General features: G+C 40.4%; 1 protein-coding gene across 1 annotated transcript in view; it reads left to right on the top strand.

Moving 5' to 3' along the window:
• Positions 1 to 11,308: 11,308 nt before the first annotated feature.
• The window catches only part of gcgra (glucagon receptor a), a 35,708-nt gene continuing 25,895 nt past the window's right edge, over positions 11,309 to 21,121 (top strand). Inside the window, exon 1 of the mRNA XM_080486894.1 lies at positions 11,309 to 11,482. The gene's annotated coding sequence lies outside the window, so the exon portion shown is untranslated. The remainder of the gene's footprint in view (positions 11,483 to 21,121) is intronic.

Genomic DNA, 21,121 nt, shown 5'->3' with positions numbered 1-21,121 from the left:
GATCTTCTATCCCGTGTGTTGAATGTGACTCAGCGTGTGTTTCATTTATAAGACCTCTGAAGTGTTGTAGATTTGACGTTGACCAGGAGGGGAGGATCTGTCCGATACCAAGGGACAAAGTCGCTCTCAGTTAAACCCTCTTTCTGAGGAGGCCTCAGGTTGTTGAGGAGAGGCAAAGAGGGAATGTCAGATCAGAGGATAATTGGAAGCCTTTCTATGTTGTACTGATATTTCAGCTTAAGTCGGGTCAGAGTCTCTTGATGAACTGTTGAACTGTGGTCATGTTGGGTTAGCAGTCCAAGGAATTGTCTGATGATTTCAGGTTTTACCTGGAGTGATTTGTTTCACCCTCAGTAAGCCCTTTACCTGGGTCTTATATGGCTGCAGATAGTGTTCACATGTGTAGAGAACAATAGTCACAGCCAGGAGCAAACGTCAAACGTGTTAAAGCTTGTTTAGTCTAAACACCTAAAGAAATGCGTACCGTCCGGGAGCAGGTATAGTGAAGACTCCCCGTGGAGTCTCCATCAATTAACTACAGCAGATGAGCCCCCCGCCCCCCCAAAAAAAAGAAGAAAAAAAAAAGGCATAAGTGTGTAGAGCCTGTGTGTGAGTTATGTGTCAGTGTGGATTGGGATTGATTGCCTGAATGAGTGGTTAATTGCATTTGAGGGCCTGTTTAAGAGAGTGGAACCCAATGTTCTGTTCCCATGTGAAGACACAAGACAAAACCTATAATGATCCATTGCTGTGCTGATGTGTAAATGACAGGAGAGAGAGAGAGAGAGAGAGAGAGAGAGAGAGAGAGAGAGAGAGAGAGAGAGAGAGAATTGATTGTTTGATATGTTTGCAATACCTCCTATTGGTCTAGAGGGCAGCAGAGGATTGTACCTTTTACTGGCAGATGATCAGCAGTAGAAACTGTAGCGGACATGATCTGATATGGACAATACATTTTAATTGCCAGTTCAGTCTGAGATTATCCTGCTCCTTTTTCCACGAATCCATATGTTTATATTTTATTTATTCTCTATTTTAAGCGTTTTTGGTGAAACTCTTTCAGGATATTCTTGCCTCTTGGTTCAAGCTGAGATTTTACTTAACAAAAGCCAGAGAAGGAGAACGAATTCATGCAGACAACCATAAGACTGACACATTCCTCCAAAAGTTATGAAACCAACAAAACTCAAGAATCATTTAGTTATATAAAAAAGGCTTTAGAACCCCCCCCCCCCCCCCCCCCCCCCCCCCCCCCCCCCACCACCAAAAAAAAACAACCCCAAAAAAACCTGTGCCGCTACAATGGTTCATATAATTGTAAGAGAGTTGAGTCACATCTTACATAAATACACTGAAGTCATGCAACGAGGACTCCTTTGTCCTTTCCCTTCTTTCATATCTCAGATGTATTCATGCAAATGGGCATTGTTGGGGGAGGCATACAGTGTGTGGAATCAGCCAGGAACTGGAATTAGCATTTCCTGGTGGGCAGCTAAAATATCCAAACCAAGTTTATAATATAGGTTGATCACAACTTTGTGCAAAAGAAAGCTGAAATGGAATCCTGTACACAAAACAATGGGTAATGTCAACATCATTTCAGAATGTATTTTAAGAAACACAACTGTGAGCACATTTGTTGAGTGGACCGAAAAAGTAAATTGTATACTATAGAAGAGTCTTGCGGAGTTGAAACTTCTCAGATATCAGAGATCTGCCTGCGGAGTCGGATCTCAAGACGAAAACGAATGCAGCCTCTTCATATTTAGCACCTACTCACGAACACACAAGCACATACACACAAATCCCCATTTAAGACGGTAGACCGCAAGCTGTGTTTGTTGTACAAACACCCGACACTTTAACTCTAACATGCATATCAGATGCTTTGTTTGAGCAATACGGGACAATAAGTTTAACCTGTTGCTGTGAAACTGTAAATGTTGCCAAGCACATGCATGTAGGTTGCTCCTAAGTGTGAATATGTGTGTGTTTGCATGTCTCTGTCTTTGCGCTGTGATGGACAGATGACCTGTTCAGGGTGTCTGCTGCCTTCGCCATGTGAACCTGAACATGATGAAGCATAGAGAAGAGGGATGAATGGATGTTTGGGATGGAAAATAGATCCAAATGATGACAATATACTGGAGAATAAATCATTTGGGTATACTGGAAACAAAAACTAAAATTTCAAAGGTGTGTTGTAAAACGATTTTGAGGGATTATCTCACTCTTAAAGGCAACCAACCATTAAGGAGAGGTTAAAGATTACAAGTGGAAGTTAAACCTTTTTTGCAGATCTGCACAATATGGAGACCAAAAATACCTTAGATGTGTTTAGAAAAATCTGAAATCACAGTAAAAAGGCAAACCCTGTTTTTAAAACTTAACTACTAATATAAACAAATTGATCATCACGCATATATATGTGTGGTATGAGCTCAGGCTATGTTCACATAGTTGGATAACATCAGTGGTGTCTCAGGGAAATACCATCCTGACGTATGCGTCACGACTGTGTTGTAATTTCTATATCACTCTGATTGGCATCATCAGCATGTACTCCTGAAGATTAACGAACATTTGTGGCGCGTGGCAAACAAGCTCCTTAGCCTTTAATGTGTTTTTGATATGGATGCACTGCAAAGCTGAGCAAACGCCTCAACGCAGCAACGACAGAAAGGAATGACATCCAGTCGGCTTTCTACTGATTACAATGATGCCACTCTGAATGTACAGTAATCACCATAATGACACTCATGTGGTTCGAGGGTGGATCACTAACAAACAAACAGCACCGAATTGCATTTAGCGATGTCTTTGGCTTGATTATTGAAGAAAACATCACAATAGGAGGAGTGATTTTAGAGCGTTAGAGCATGCAAAGGGGCACAACCATGGTTAGTGATTTGGGGTTTGCACGTTCTCCCTGTTTGTCCGTGTGATTTCTCCGGGTACTCCGGCTTCCTCCCACAGTCCAAAAACAAAGTAAAGAAACAAAATTAGAACGTTCCCAATTAAAGTGACTTATGTGTTTAAGCTGCCAGTATCAGTAACCAAAAGCTACATACAAACCCAAAACCTTGACATTACAGAAAAACGTAATCACTGTTTACTCCACCTCAGTATTCAGTCCAAAGCTGTGTGTAATGAAACTGCACTGAGAGAGCTCTTAGTCTTCCTTGTCACCGCTAACTGCTTTGATGAATGGAGTTGATCGGTTCATTAGGGAATTAATTATCCCTATCGGAAATCCCAGTTTGTTTGGGCTTTCATCGCCTCTTTTTGTTCTTCACACATCACTGCTGTGTTTCGGTGCCATCGAGTGAAAGAGAAGTTGCCCCTATTTTGCAGTTAATAAGCTGATTGAATAATGTTGTGATGTAACAACTCAGAGGATTGTGTTATTGTTTCTTGTTGGCAGGGAAGACAAAATGTAAAATTGAAATTCGTTAACAGGGTTTTGTCGAATTGGTATATTGTCAACCAGGACAGATGTAATTACCCTTCCAAAGCAAATCTATTGGACCACCGGAGACTTTGTTTAATCTCTACCCTTGTATGTCTGCTTTCCAAGTTGAGAATGATTTTTCTTTGTTTTGCACAGAGAGATCATGCAAATTGAACAGAAAGACTCCCAGACAGCGTGGCTCACTTTAATACACTTTAATTATCCTTCTGAAAAACTCAAATTAAAACAGGCATTAGATTGAATTGTACATAAATCCTAAATGAGAAACCCGGCATACTGTTGCTGTTTGTGCAGTTTCATGTGCAGCTTGGACCTTGGTAGCGTCAACAACGGACGACATGACATCATCAATATAACAGAGTCAGATTCACCTCGCATCGCCACGCAGGTACTTATAGAACTACGTTTTTAATTGTGTTTGGATTATAATGTTGCTAGTTTTAACATGCCAACCTGATATTTTGTAATTTAATTCTTTTACGTCTCGATCTTCACTGGAACAGCCTGGAAGCTGAGGTGGAAAAATCGAATGATTCATTATTGGACAATTCATTGGTTGAAAAAGATTTCCAACTGAAGGAATTGTAATTATCTTGAACAATCTCAATATTGTTTGATTTTCCAGTGATATCTTTTTTAAACCTTTTGTTAAAGTCAAAACCTGCTGGAACCGACTTTTTTTTCAGTTCCTCAGACAGAAATGTTTAAAGGCAAGTTTTCACTGGTCAGTAGTTGTGTGAATTTTAAGATAACACCATCAGATAGGTGGCTATTTTTATTCTCAGGGCCTCCGTCCAACTCCGTGACATTAGCTGCTGGGCTCCATTGTGCCTCTGGAGTGCACAGGAATAAACACCTGCTGCCGTTCTCAGAGTAATGATACACACCGCGGGAGCTGCCCCGTCACTGAATACACAACTCCGCATCAACAAGGAAACATTCTCTGGAGTCTGTACAGGGCGACTTTTTAAAAAAGTTTTGTTACAGTACGGTGGCTCATCGAGAAGATAGACGTAGAAACGAAAGAAAAAGCTTGCTTTATTGATCTCCTTGGGGAAATTACTCCTCTACATTTGAGTCATCCTATTCATAGTTGGCCTTAACTTTACTGCCACAGGTCAAGGGTCTTATTCAGGGACTGTCAGTGGTAACCTGTCCGCTGTGGGATTCAAACCAGTTAATCTCAGATGATCCCTATTTCACTCCTGCAACCTGTAGGCCTGCGCTGCTCACATCAGAGATTTGTGATATTTATGCTGTTCTGGTCCTGCAGGTTGGACTGAGTTTACTGTGCATTACTTTTAATTCTCTCTCTCATCAGAATGTCTTATTCGTGTGTAATTTCAGTTGAAGAGTCTGCACTGTGTCGGAGACCAACAACTAATTATTCTTATTAAGTTAAGCTGCTGGTCCACCGGTTGGTTGGAAGACCAACGTGGTGGTGAGCAAATATCATTTTGGTCGATTTGACTACTCATTATTAAAGTACATGTGCACTTTATTCAAATACAAGCTCGCCATTGCAAGTCATGCAAAACATTCTTATCCAAAATCGCAAAATCTGACCAAATGGTGCATTTTAAAGTGAAGATGATTCTTGTGTAGTTTGCTGCAGCATCTGTAACATTTGATAGATGACACAAGATCCAAAATAATTGTTTCTCCCGTTTCTTTCAAAGTTGAAACCTTGACAATGCTGATGGTTCAGATAAGAGAAAACCATGTTCTTGTATGGGATGTTGTTTCTAATGGCAGCAACATTTTCAGCTCCCCCTCCGTTCAAAAGTACATGACATCACACCGCCAAGCGGTTTCAGTCCTTGAAGTCTGGAACTGATTTAAATCCTGATGGATGAGCTGCGAGACGCCAAACACTTTATACAAGATGGCTAGATGTGATACATGCTGACAGAGTGTAGTGTGGTTGGAATTTTAAGTGTTTGTACACAGGTGATTTAAAAAGTCACACTCGCACACACACACACACATGCACACACATAATAATATTAACATTTTCTTAAAAAGTACATAGAAATTGGACATTTTAATCACAAGTTACAGACATTGCTCCATGAACCCAGGCTTCTCCTAGAGAAGCTCCTGGATCGCCACTTCACTCTGTGTAGGTGGAGTTGGCGTCTGATAAGAGGTACCTCTCACTCCGGTATCTGAAGAGGTCTCCCCATACAGACTCATACACCAGAGTCTGTCAGAGGGACCAGGGTGAGAACACAAACGATCGCCTTTCAACATGACCGTACATCCATCAGCTGTGCTCTGAACCGCCTGAGAGCACCGATGGAGTTCTGCTGAAGAACACTGACGTCAGCACAAGAGAGCACGGAGAGTTCTGAATGGAAACACATGATCACGGGCTGCTTGTGTTTCACCTCCATTTGTTCCAGATTTGGGGATATTGTTTCCCTCTTGGCCGTGCAGACGCCAAGGAAGATAACGCAAGACATGTCAGGACTTTATTGATCCTCAAATGAACCATCACAACACCTCGATTTGTACAGTTTGTACAGTCGGTTGTACTAAAGCACTTCGAAATATTATGACTGCTTGCACTGAGAAACATCCTCCCTCAAAATGTTTTTCAACAAGCACCTCTATAACGTTATGCAAGAATGTACTGCGGTATTGAAAATAGTCCAAGTATATATAGCGCTGTTATATATACTCAAATACTCACTACTCCTCAGTGTTAGTACCTTTATAACCATATTTGCATTGCACAGTTAATAACAGGAAATTTGATTTACACTCAAAATACAAGTAAATACTATTGACAACAATAAATGTGAACTGAATTATCCGACAATACTTGCTTGTATAAAAATATGCTCCAATCTGCACTTTGGGATCAGCGAGTGCTGCTTCATTAAAACTTCCTGTCACGACACACAGAAAGACCAATGTGAGCTGAACAGAGTTTTGTTTATATGCATTGAAAATGTAGAGTTATCTACCAATTAGTCAGGCACCATCTGTTACCAGTTTTAAAATACTTTTCCCCTTTCCCCCCCAGTTTGGATTACCATTCTCTTGAATCAATTTCATGCCTATCTAATTTGAACTTTTTATATGTCGTCGTCTATCTTTTGCATTACCCTGCTAGTCCTCATTTTGTTGTGTTTTTATTTTTTTATTATTTTTTTGTATTTAGTGTAAATTTGATTTACAACTGCAGTCAAGAAAGAAAAGTGAAATTTTTCTCATGTGTTTTATAATTTCATTGGATTCAGTCTACTTTTAAAGCTATCCCTCTTTCAATATTGAACTTATTCTATTCAGTCTTAATGTAGTTTTTCTCTTTTTGAAATTATGCAGCGCCCTATGCTGCATTTCATGTGTGAAGGGTTCCGTATTTTTCATATTAATAATAATTATTGTAGTAGTGCCTGCATTAGTTGTAGGAGTAGAAGTATTTCTCAATTACAGTCAGTATTTGTAATTCAAGACTTCTACTCTTCAGTTGTTATGACACAGTTGACCTTCTGTATAAACTACATTGACAGCTGATTATTGTATTGTTTATTTACAGTTCAACTGTGTTCACAGCCCTCATTGGTTGTGGTTCTATGAAAAGCAGTTACAACTTGTGTGGGAGGTAATGGAGAGGAACAAGGAGCGTTATTGTGTTGCCTTGCGTGACCCACATACCTCGCATGTCCACTAATTGGCTCAGAATGAAGCAGGACATGAAACAAGAACCATCAACAAAAACAAGTATGTCATGAAAAGCAGGTTCATAACTCTGAGAGAGGGTTTTTTTTGTATGCCCGTGCACTGATCTCATTGTCTGGTGTTGAAAATAGGACCCTGGCAACTGCCGGCTGAATGGCCAGAGCCAAAGAGCATGACCAGACTCTGCAAACAATCTTGTCTCTGCGGACGGGGCGGATTGGAGTCCAGGCTGTCTCTGACCCAAATAAACAGCACACTGCCAAGCACTCTCACCTGTCATCTGCCAGCATGATTCTTTTGGACATATTTTACTTCGCTTCATCACAATCCCTGCTCAGTTTTCATGGTAAAGATTTAGTGATTTCATATCTTATCTGAGCAAAGGTTTATCCTGAGAGCAGCATGTTCCTGAGGGCAAATCAATCTGCACATGCTTTCTTAACCTGATGTGGACAAAGACCTCTACAACACTTGTGAAATTATTTTTGCCTGAAGTGGTATGTACACTCAAACAGTTGCTGTCGCCGTATTAAACTGTGGAGCCAGTCTGTGATCAAACCTTAGTCTGTATTTATAACACAAGGTCAACTGACCGGTTCAATTCATTCAAATCACACTTTGCCGTGAGGCTAATCTCTGTCTCTAAATGTTTACTTTACATTGTTGCTGACAGGTTAAAACGTGAATGATTTCTCCTTGTATGACACATGTTCAAATATTTCATGGAGGTTTCTATTTGTCTCATGATTAAAGAGATGCGTCTTCTTAAGCCAGTGTCTCTTCACTGGCTCCCTCTGTTGGAGACTTTGGGGATTTTCAATTAGTGCATAAGTGACTATGTTTGAAGTGACATGCTAAATTGTATAGCGCCACACTATAACATTTATAGTTCAAGCTGGTTTGTAATGCACATCTATATCTGGGCTTTAAAATAGAAAAGAATAAACAATTAATCCACAAGTATCAGTGCAAAGTAAAATCAAAATAAAATAAAGAACAGATAGAATGCACAGAACATTAATATTATGTAAACACCAAAGTACTCATGACTGATTTTGCTTTAAAAACTGTTTTTTTTTATTCTGTGAAATGGTGTTTTAAAGCAACGAGCCTTCTGACAGGTGGGTCACAAGTTCTCATGATCGTTCAATTCTACTAAAACAAATCCTCATAAATGCGTACTTATGCATATTTATTAAAGTTGTTTCTTACATGACCTTCAATGCTTTAACAACATATTTTTTCCTCCTCTTTATATTCGAGATCAACTTGCCCAGAGTATCATTGCCGAATCTCAACATTTTGACAGTGAGTTCAGTTGGAGGGCAGCTGAATGATTTCTAAAACATGGGCACCACTTGGAAATTGGGAAATGTACCAATTTGCAGAATATTTAAATAAAAACCCCCAAAAAAAACAACATTTCTGCATGTTGAAAGCCACAGCTCTTTTTTAGAAGGGCTGTGTTGCGAACATATCCTTCTACAAATTTACAAAGTGCCTCTTAAAAAGACACAGTAACATAATTCCGTTAGTCTTTTTTTCTTTATTCAGTCAGAGAGATGCATCAGGGTAATTCGGATGTTACTGAGCCTCAAGGGGAGGGGGAGGGGGAGGGGGGGGGGGGTCAAGAGCTGCATCTGATTTGAAAAGCATTTCAATATAGAAACTCCGGCAGCTGGACACTGACGTTATATTTTGTGCGATGCCATAGCCTCAGGGGGCCCGGGGCAGTTTTAACGTCACACTCAGTCATGTCTTATTCTCGCACCGCCCGTGTTCCGCAGTGGGAGAACAACACTCAGGGAGGCCGCGGCCCCACGTTTCTTACCTCGTGCAAAGAGTGGCGTCTTCAACAAGAGTCACCGCTGCACATGGCTGATAAAATCTGTGTAGGTAGGGCAATTTGATCTGCTGACAGAGTTCACGTACTGTCAATGTACGTCTTTTCTTATCAGTGAGACAACAACAACAAAATAGCGATCACTTGGGAATACAGAAATAAAAGACAAAGGATAAAGGAGGTTAAAAAAAAAGTCAAAAGTAACTGTAGATATGATGAAGGTTGACAAAAGTGATGCAATTTGATGCATAAAGCATTCAACCTCATGGTGTTTACAAATATCACAGCGTTGTGTTTTTGATACTACGTTTGTGGCAGTAACACCAGATCAATGCTTGAGCTTTACAGAACTCATTGACACATGCCAAAGGTCTTCAAAGCTGCTTTCTGGACAAAGTTCAATTGTACTTGTGTGTTTTGCTTGGGGGGGGGGGGGGGGGGGGGGGGGGGGGGGGGGGGGGGGGGGGGGGAGAGAGAAAAGAAAATCGAAATTGTTTTCCACCCAGATTTACTTGTGCAGGAATCCTCTGGCTCTTTTCAATACAAATGTTGTTTGGAGGAAAATTAATTCACAATGGGATATACAATCAATCTCGGTGTAAGGCATTGCAAGTGAGTAAGTTAGTAAAGAGGACAAAAAAATTCCCCGGACTGTTAGAAAATATAAACTGTGACTTCTAAATAAATTCTGAAAATGTTGACGAGCCTTTTAATGTATGTTCAGGTGCTTGCTTAATCTCATTCTCTGTGAACACACAGTCTGTTTCCTATGGTTATGTGAGGGATTCTCTGCTTCAAAACACAGAGATTACTTCCCAAAGAGCAGAACCCAGAACGATCTGAAAGATAGAGGATTATTCACGCTTGGCATTTGCGTGGCAGTCACATCGCGTATAGCACTAATTTGTGGTTAAAATCCTTTTTAAAAGCTGTAATTTCCCCCAGCGATCGCAACAGTTCTACTCTGTAAAGCAAGTGAAATGGCGTTGTGGAGAAACGAGATGTCCAGAGGGAGTGGGGCAAAGGTCACACAGTGGATAAACACTTTATGAAATTGGAGTGAAGTTCATAAACCAAGGACACAAAGAAATTAATGCCAAAAATGTAGTAGTAAAAGAAAAGTCCTTGACGCACTTGCCTTGGAGGGCACATGTATTTATTTTCACTGTGTTGGTGATTAAAGCTCTGTGAGCAGGTGAAAAAAAACAACCCTAACTCTGGATATAACTGCAGCATTTTTTCACATGCTAAAATGTAATTTTTGGATAAAAAAATAGGAAACCTGGCTTTACATCTTTATATGAAACCTCTGCAACCATTGGCTCTGTTTCTCTTCTTGTATTTTCAGATAATGTGATCATGTTACCAAAATGTACCTTCCATTCAGTTCTTAAATGTATATTTTATACTCCACTTATTCTCTCCATTTCTGTGTGAAAGCGTTTCAAGCAAAACAATAGTTTCCCCTCGTTTCAATCATGATTTGAATAAACTATATCCCATTTTCTAATGTTTTCTAATGCACTTTCTTCATGTTAGAATTCATTCTTAGTTGTTTTTTTTTTACTTCATCTGCTCAACTGATGCATTGTGACAGTGTTGGTTCACTTCAATAACTGATACTAATTCACCATCACACGGCTTTGCTGGTCCTCTTCTTCATCACATTATTATACTCAGTTATATGTATTTTACTCACCAGCTTGAAATACTTTCACTCCATCCATCTTTGAGCGCCTTGTCTAGTAAAGGTTTGAAGGGAGCTGGAGCCGATCCCATGCAGAGGGATGTACACAAGTCACATGTCAATTGCAGGACGAAGAGAGAGACAGACAACTACTTTCAGAGCCAAAAGCCTCTCACAATATTACTTAATTGTAGTAATATCAGTATTGGTCACTTCAGCCCCTACAAATGTTATTATAATTATTTGGTTTTGTAATGAGCGTTGCACAGAAACGCATAATGAAAGAAATAGTTAATGGGTGAAAATTCAAGCCTGCCCCGTGTAGCTTAGAGTTTGTCAGGTTGCCAGAGGGAGCTGACCCGGGTTTACACCAGAAGCGGGTCACCAGGCGAAGCGGACCCGGGTTTAAACAGCCCTCCTCCCGCCCCGTGACGTCACGCGGGTACAAAGAGCGCACGAAAGAGTCGCTTGACTCGCGCTCACTTCAGTCATCGGCGCAATTCTGACACACACACTCTCTCACACACACGCACACCCACACACACACACACACACACGCACACAAACTCACACTCTGTCTTGTGCGCACTCCGCCGTGTGTGTGTGAGTGTTCCCTGCTCCTCCAGGAGTGAGGCTGCTGCTGCCGGACAGACGGACGAGTTGCCAGTGAGGTGAAATCTGAGGTGAAAGTTGGATTACAGCGCAGGATTGAGAGGAATTACGCTGCGCAGATGATGAGCAGCTCACACGGACACAGCTGTGAAATCTGCGGACTCCCGAGCTGTCAGCGGTAGGACCATTAACTGTTCTTTTTGTTTTAACGACACGCAGAACGATCCCACTGAACAGTTCTGCACAAATACCGGCTCAAATATGTGCTTTTACTGGAGTTATTCCCCGATCCGTCTTATAAACTCTGTGCACTGGAGTCTTGTTTTTTTTTTGTTTTTGTTTTTTTTCCAGTTAGTTTGCATGTTTGCACAGTTTAATTTTATTTTTGAATTCCAGCAAGCCATGCATGCTGTGACTTATCGCCTCTCTCTGAACCACCTTTTATTTTCAATTTGCCAGCATGCAAGTTTGTTTTCAAGAAACGGAGTGTTTGGAAATTATAAAGCTCAGCTTCCATTTCATAAAAAAAAAACCCATCTCTCAGTGTAACTTTCAGACACTGAAAAAACAACAACAACAACACACATCTGCAGGGGTTCTTGTTGACTGTGTGGTCCAGTGTTTTCAGTCATCTTCAACTTAATCAAAACAAAGTTATTCCAACACCAGAGTGAAATAACCTCAGGCTATGAAAGGGGTCCGACTGAATCTAACAGAATCTAGTAATTTATTGTCGATTGTGCAAGAAGATTCATAAATAAATACAAAATTACGACATTTTATTTAACTTCATTGTTGTAGGGGGGCAATATAAAGACAAAATCTCAATTTCAAAGACATTGCTTTGGACAATAATGCGAGGTCAGTTTGGAGTCCGCATTTTCTCCCTTTGAATGTGTTTTCTCCAGGTACTCTTGCTTCTTCCCGCTTTCCCCCCAAAAATACGCATTTGTGGTAATTTTTAGAAGGATAGAATAAAAAGTGGGCTCTGGACTAGATTATTCAAAAAACAAAAGATTGATTTATATTGACTTTGACATTTTAAGGCAGATGTGAATTAACCATGAGTGTCCTGATGAATATGTCTGCAGTGATTACATGCTCGTCAGTAGACATTCACTGGTGTTCCTGAATTATAGTACTTGCCTTGTTTTGGGAGATAATGTCCAAGATTGAGTCAGATCTCAATGAGACCCACTTTAGCAGCATCATGCCAGTGGGGGGGACAAAATGTGGACCCTTTGTCCGCTGTGCACGTTGTGTTAGACTGCACAGTGTGGCTAATAGGTGTAATTATTGTTAGTTAAACAGCTCTCACACATAACTACACAAACACTACAGCCACATCTGCTGCAGACCTGCACCAGAGAATCTGGCTTCTTGATGAGGAATAAAGCTCGCGTACACAAGTGCTCTCCACAAATGAGTGATGTCTCACTGTATGTTGTCTTTCGGGGTAATTTGCAAACATTAGCAGGCTGTACGGTTGGTTCAGCGCATACAGAATGCACATTAGCTGAATTTTGCAATGCAAAAGGGGAATCTTCTCCTCTGTCAGCGCTGCTACAATCAGCAGGGTGAAGTTTCCAGGGCCACTAGCGCCATTATGCATGCATATGTAAAATGCTGAATGATAATATGGGGTGAGCGGCTGCATTTGTTTACATGTACAGTTGAACCCTCATATGCATACATCACATTGTGTGTTTGAAAGTCTTCCAGTAAAATAAACTGTGATCTGGCCTCTGGGGGCTTTCAGTGCTTTCTTATCTGTTCAAACCCCTTCATGTTGTACGAGATTCAGACTGAGCAGGTTTGTCAGAAAAAGGCTTTTTTTCCCCTCTAAGATCACAAACAAGATCATTTATGAGAGAAACGCTGCCCTGATACTCCATTAACCTCACACTTTTTTTTCTTTCTTACACAGCCACAATGTGCTGCTAAGAATTAATGCTGTGTTGTGGTTTTGCACTTTGTGGTCAGTTCAGTTGTCTCAGCAGTCACAGAGATAAACAATAAAAAGCTGACTGCTGCATTTGTCAAACTTAACCTGAACATATGGCAGAACAGCAAGTCCATCCTTCCAGTCTTTTTTTTTTTTTTTAATCCTATGGTCATCAAGAGTTTTTTGTGTGGAGAAAATACTCGACTGGACAAATTATTGTGTTGGAATCTAATTTAAACAAAACATCAGATTTGGATTTATTTAAAAAAACAAACAACCTTGCATAGCTGGTTTAAGGTGCAGAACAGGGGTGTCCAAAGTTCAACCATAGATTTTATATGTCTCTGTCTCTTATTTCCTATTCTTAAGGCACAAACTAAATAAATAAATGCAACAAGCAATTTCTGTTTTTAATGCAACATGACTGTGTGCAGAGCAGCGTCTGCTTTGCATTACTTTCTATGTTATGCAAATAATTTCCTCAAGCAGAACACAGAGTTTGCTCACATATGGCTGAAGTGCAACACTTTGGTATAAAAACACTGAAAGGCTGTCGTCAGATATTAAGAGACAATCTGCGCTTCAGTTAAAAAGTACCTTGCAAAAAGTGTGCAGTGCATCTTCACCGAACAGTACTTGGTGCTTTTTACCTTGCCTTCTATTTTCAAGACAGAGTTTCAAGTGTTTGTCACTGGAAAGAACAAAGAAATCAGATATTTGTCAGGTTATGACGGAGGATGACTGCAGCTTAAAATATGGTAAATGGAAATTACACTTGATGCCTTAGAAATAATAATATGTCTTTATAGTTTCCTGAATCCGAGCTGTTTATCGAGATACGAGTGAATTAGAGAAGAGAATAGAGACAAAAGCTGAGAGAATCAGGAAAAAAGTCTAAGCGACAAACTTGAAACTACATAAATCCCAGAGTGGAAATGAAAACTTGGGGCTGTAAATAAGAAATATATAAAGTAACAACATGATGGGGGGGGGGGGGGGGAGTCCTCAGCTGGATGGTCCCCTGTGGAAATGCGATGGACAGCCTGTGTGCCTCTACAGTCTCCAATTGACTTGGATCCCCACAATGGGCCCAGGAGGACTAAGAATAGCTTCGACCACAAAGCGCTGTCACTCTGGATCGTAACAGAGAAGTGATAAGGTTTGATACTGCCGCCGGGCTCCTCTGAGCCTCCAGCACCCTGAGAGGCTTCAATCACAAGCACACACAGGTGGACAAACACAAAGTGCCCAAAAGACATAAATATACGGTCTTCATCCTGAACAGTCATCCTGTAGCTGAGAATTACTTTTCACTGTTCTGTTCATTTGGATGGTTTTGAACGATCTTTTTGTTTACATTAATAATGGAATAACAGCACAGTGGTGTAGTGATTAGATGTGGGCTTGAGTGCGCGTGGGCTTTCCCTATCTTTTCCTTCCCATGAAAACATTCACAAGATTTACACAAAATAAACCTTACGAACCCCAATTTGTTTTTTTTAATTCTAAAATCTTTTATTATAACTTTTATAACTTGTCTTCTTCTTCTTTGTGTTGTAATCATATACAAAGTACACAATATACAATATGTGCCCATTTTCTCTCACACACACACACACACACACACACACACACACACACACACACACACACACACACACACACACACACACACACACACACACACACACACACACACACACACACACACACACACACACACACAAACTGCCAATGGGATCATACTCATTGTTAGTTTACACAATTGAAAGAGAAAAATTAGAACCAATCTCTTCCTGTTAGCAGCAGGAAACATCTACCCGCTTATTGAATAAACATCGACTCCCATATGGCTTCGAGCCACCGCTTGATTGGTGATTTCGCTGTCTGACTTTCAGGCACGTGCAGAGTTAAACTGATAAATTAGGAGTTTATTAAATCTTCCAAAGTACACCTCTGCCAATGGCAGATCAACTCCGAGTTCCTTTAATGAATCCTCTTTGAAACAAGCGCTATTCCTGGAGGAAAATGCAATTTCTTATTTGGTTTGCGCAGAGAGAAATGGTGACTCTGTTACTATAGAAAGGGTGTCAAACATGTGGCACAGAATTGGCCCAAACGAGCAGTGAAAAAGCAATGGCATCACAGCCATACCATACGTGCAAAATGCTGCAGGAATTGAGAAAGTGAGAGGCTTTTCTAACATTATTGCACATTGAATATCTCTGTTTGTTTACAATAAAACAAATGAAATGTTCTCAGTTGTCGCTAATTATATGCTATGATGCTTTTTATTGTATTGGTCCGGCCCAGTTGGCATTAACTTGGTCTGTATGTGTCCCCTGGGCTAAAATGAGTTTGTCACCTCGGTGGATTACGAGACACCTTCTCACCTTTTGCTCGTGACTGGACTGATATGATTTGTCATGCTGGCACATTTCTCAAGTTACAGTGCAGAGCGGACAGTGTTCTTGTTTCTTATTACTTCATACTTAATGCCTTTGTCACAAAGCATTTCTCTCTCTGCCGGCCCTGCTGCTGATTTCTGGCCTCCGGGTGACGCCAGCTGCTCCCCCCCCCCCCACGTCGAGCCGAGACCAGTCCCATATAAAGTGCAGCGCATTTCATCACTTACTGTGTTTTGGGTGGCCGCCAGTTATTTACCTTCTTGCCCCTGTGAATAAATCAACATGATGTTTTCGGGTTGTCTGTTCTGTCATTGGAAAATAGCGAGAGTAATCAATCTTACATGCCAGCACGCCGCTCGTGGTCATACTGAATATTTCCTACAGCTTCGGTCAGAAGGGATCCGAGCTCTAAACCACTGAATGAAGCTCAACTGTTTTTCTTTTTCTTTTTTTTTTTAAAAATGTGTCAAGTATTGAATTTGTGCTTTATTGAGTGTGAGCCTCTTTCTCATGCGATGACGATACCAAACCTCTTACAACACAGCAAATACAGCAGAACCAGAGCTGCAGCTCTGAGAAACCCAATGCATCACTTTCCTGTTTCATCCTCAAGACACAGAGATTCACCGCATTCCTCCTGGAAATCGGCCAGACTTTGAAACTCTTAAATCACATTCTTCCCGTCTTCCTTCAATTAGCTCAACAAAGCCTCACAGGGAACGGTTAGAGGATAATGGCGCCCCGTGTGTAAGTGTAAGTTTCAAAGCCATCTAATAGCCGGAGTCAAGAGACTAATTTATAGATTGTTCTATATCGCGACTTGTTCTTTGGGTTTACTGTTGTCATTAAAAATGACCCCTTAAATCAGCCACTTTTTAAAAGAGTATGCTGACCTCTGAATGTTGAGCAGCTGTCACAGAAAATGTGTCTGCAGATGAGTAACTTTTTATGAAGTCAAATGAACGAACATCAATCTCGTATATTATGTTTCACCCTGGCCTTTGAGTGAGCATTTCACAATAATATTAGGCATTTATTATTAGTTTCTGTGACGTGCTGGTAACACATGCTTGACATCTGTCCCACAGCGGAGGTTTTGAAAGAGTGAAAGGTTTGGACGCCCTCACAGAACTTAAATCACATTTTTGGTTGAATGGCAGGCTTGGTAATGTTTTTTTTTTTTTTTTTTACATTATAAGATATTATTGTTAACAGCTGTTGGGGTCCATAAACAGAATTCCTCTCCTGATTTATTCACCAGGATTTGACTTTCTTGGCCAATGGGAACTTATCTTAGGTGACATGATCTCATAAACAGCAAATCTTCAAATGTCAGTTCTGAACTTTTTCGATCCTTTTATGGGCATTGTAACTTATGTTTAAAACAATTTCAGTGCCTGATCGCCCATTATGGAAACTACTTAACTGCCATTTGGATAATAAACATAGATGTCTCACCTAACGTAGCAACGCATTGCCATTTCTAACACATTGCAGCTTTGAAGTGGAAATGGAAATACAAAGTGGAAAAGCTGCAAAGGCAGAGGCTTCGCTGTTTTAATTGTGTAATGTCATCAGACTGTATCAAAGCTGAGTGGCTTTAAAAAAAAACAACCTCAAGAGACCCATGGGATTAATGTCAAGGTACAATAGAAAAGGTGAGTAAACATGAAGCAGTGGCGGATAAAGAAAAAATAATTCATCGAGTAGAGAATGAAATTTGACCATTGAGAGGAAATTAGGGAGATAATAGTCACAGAATTCAGTCATCTTTGGAACAACACTGCGATTCCTTTTTTTGTGATAGATAGATTCTGGCCAATAAACATCCCAAACGAGTTGATAAGCAGAACTAATTTAAAGAAAATAGTGGAGCATCTTTAACATTTGACCCAAAGATGTAAATGGGATGTTTACTTTTTCAATTATGAAATGTCCTGAAGAAACAGGCTGAAATTATGAGAAGCAACTAACAGAAATGCTTTCGTTCAGATAGATAGAAACATAAACTTTCTTTAAGTTTGTGTCAAGTGGTTGTCATGATGAAAAACAGGTGTATCCAGATGAAAGGCTTTTATCTTAATCTCATCGAACACTGCGTATTAAACTCCTGTGATTCTTGTAAATTTATAGTTTCCCACAAGTGATCTGCTTCATCCCATAAACATCCACTATTCTGAAGCCTCACATATTAACCTGTCATCAGCCTTGATTGTTTAACATGGATGGTTGATGTGTTTAAGGCAGCGAGAATGAGAATCCACCAGTCGTTGATATTTGAGCTCAACCGATAAACATCAGTGATATTTCAGGGCTCCCTCTCCATATGTTAAAAGATAACCTAACTTCTTAGGGGGTCTGGTGAATATAACACGACGGAATAATCAGCCCGTCCATTAAATTCAAGCAGAGCTCACACGCTGTAGATGGTCTGAGATATGTGCCCTGAGGCTCCGGAGGTCATGACTGCAATTATGTCTGCAGACTCGCATAAGTCACGCAGTCAGTGGGCTGTGATGATGGAAACACGTCACTTGTGCTCAAACATGAATCACAGAATCAGGCTCAGTGTGGCTGATGTGATTACCCTCTAATGAGCATCCTACATGGTCCAGTGTGGACCATGTAGGATGCTCATTAGAGGGTAATCACATCCTACATGGTCCAGTGTGGAACGAGCGTCGCCCATGTGCACACGACTTCTTGGGGGTCACTACGGGTCAAGTTGTGGATCGGATCTCAGCATTTGAGCGGTGGCAGTTGTGTACATGTCAGACTCACACTGCACTCAGTGGCGGAGATAACGCGGCTGTAAATTCCTCCTCGGTGAGCACGGAGGCATGTCCATGCAGCGTGGACGCGGCAGCAAAGACATTTATCATGGGAGAATCGATACCAGCAGAGGGGCAGCAACGGATGTGAAACGATCAAAGAACACTACAAGGTTTTACTTTTCTTTTAACCGCTTTGTGGTCCCCAAAGGAGGCAGCGGTATCGAGCCATATTCTGTTTTTTTTTCTCAGAGCCACGTTGGTGAGGTGCTAAAAATACCCTCTCCTCCCTCACAATGTGTATAGGTCTTGGGTCAAGTGTGACTGTTTTTGCCCCCCAACACAGCCTATTATCACAGTACAGAGCACAAACAGCAGTCACTCTATCTCATTGTCTGCTCAACTGGAAACTGTTGTAACCATGCCTGTGGTTTGGGCTTCAGGTTGCTCACAGTCCAATTTGACTCCTCCATCCACAAACAAAAGATCTTTGAATTCTGCTTCACTGATCATTTGAGAGGCAAACGTTTTCATCATGACTTGCACTCTTTATTCAATTGTCCATTTTACCCTTTTTAATAATATAATTAAATAACATATTTTTCTCCCGAAATGTTTAATGTGTAATTGCTTATTGATTTTATATCAGATTATTTTTTATATTAAGCCTCCTGCTTCATGGGATTAAACCAACCATGTTTGCTCATTTGTGTCACCACGTGGTGTGAAAAAAAAAGTTACTATAATGGTGTATTAAACACATTAGTTTCCAGCTAATTCTTTTCTCACGGATTTAAACAGATTTTCATCAACTGCCTTAAGGTATGTCAGATCACTGCAGTTCAGTGAAAATGTAATTGAGTTAATGTGTAAACAACACTGACGGCTTCTTTTAGACGAGCCAGTGCCTTGTGCATTTATTATTTTTCAAGATGATGTAAAAAGAGACACTGTCACTGGCTTTGTACATTGAACCTGGATTGTCATGTACTAATAACAGTAAACATTTTACAAATTACAATGACTAGGATCATTTTTCCTTCTTTCTGTAAATGAGGGCATAAAATCAACCCGTTATTGCAGTGACGTTTGCTTGAAAATGTAAAGAAAAAGATCTTTAACAACATGACTGCAGGAATAGCTGCTGATCATCGTAATAATCCACACCTACAAGATGTGCAGAGTTTTAAAATGACGAAACCAAACAGCGAGGGTTGTACGATTTCTCCTTTACAGCTTTGGGGAAAATTGAAAGTCTAAAGAAGATTTAAGATGAGAAAAGTCATAGATGTGACATATGTGGATGAGGATAGAGGATGTATTTCCCTTGACTGCACAGCGAAGGCATTTCATGTGTGATGAGCTCCTGCAGCATTCGGCATACTATTCCCACTACCCTTTTCTGAAAGTCATATACATAAAGAAAGATGTGTTAAATAAGCCAAATCGTATGAATTATTAATACACATCAAAATCCTCTTATATTCTCTTGACTGTTTAACAATGGCATGATGTGATATCGGATGCTTCACACACATGAAGAGGGAAACAAATACCTCACAAATACCACACAGCCAAATATCCTGAGGCGATTGTTGCTCGCTGTGTAAATTGGAATTGGCTTTCAGAAAGTGTCGGACTAATATCTTCCAGGGGAGCTTTTTTTTTCTTCCATACTCCATTTTAATGAATGAGGCCTTTATTGTGGGAATGTTTGTAAGTGGAGAGATGAAAAACAGCATCCCCCCATGCGTCACTGAAGAGAGTGCTGTTGTTTTGACCCACAGGGCTGGACATGGGCCTCCATATGCTGTGTACACAGCGGGACACGTTGACTCGTATCCAGATGTAACACACACTGTCACACACAGCCTGCTGAGCGCTGTCAGACCAGAGTAGAAAATAAACAGGTTTTAGTTAGAGTTGGTTTTTAAGGAATAAATCGGTTCTGTATAAATGTCAACCAACGAGCATCAGAATACTGCGTGGAAGACATGCTGCAAAATATCTTTGTATGTCTTTTTGTCACACCAAATAGAGCACTGTTACATCGTTGCACTGACGTCTCAGAGGAGGGAAGCAAGCTTGAATCCCACTCCAGCGGGGTCACTGTTGTGGGCCCATGAGCAAATCCCTAAACCCTTAATAGATAAACCTTGTGCCAAATCAAACTTGCAGATCACATGCTGCTCTGTGCAACCACTGGAAAAAGATTGGCATTTGTTTTGGCATCCATGTGCATGGTGCTGTCAGATCTCTGAAGTGTATTGCCTTCACGAAAGAAAAAACAATGCAGTTTTTTGAAACTGAGGCCTCAGTTATTTTCATATTATCAGAATTCTCCAAGTATCCTGCATTTTAAGCAATTTCCTGAACTTCTCATGTGTCACCACATACTGTAGTAAACTGCACAAATTGCTGGTGATTAACTCTTTAATAATGTCAATAAATTGTAATTTCAAAATAAAGGGACATCTTGAAAAAGCAACACATATTTTTTAGATATGGAGATAGTGTATGTCATTTAGAATTTATCCATTGCACATAGTTATTAATTCAAAAAGTTGATTCTTGCTCTTATCTTCTTCTTAACCTGGGCTGTTATAGTTTATTTGTTTTTGCAATCCAATCAAGCTGAATGAGGTAATTACCACTGAAGTTAAACCACCAGCCAAGTCATTTCATACATGTTC

This window comes from Lipophrys pholis (genome assembly GCF_963383615.2).
Source record: "Lipophrys pholis genome assembly, chromosome: 19".
NCBI lineage: Eukaryota > Metazoa > Chordata > Actinopteri > Blenniiformes > Blenniidae > Lipophrys > Lipophrys pholis.
This window is presented reverse-complemented; position numbering and strand designations above follow the sequence as displayed.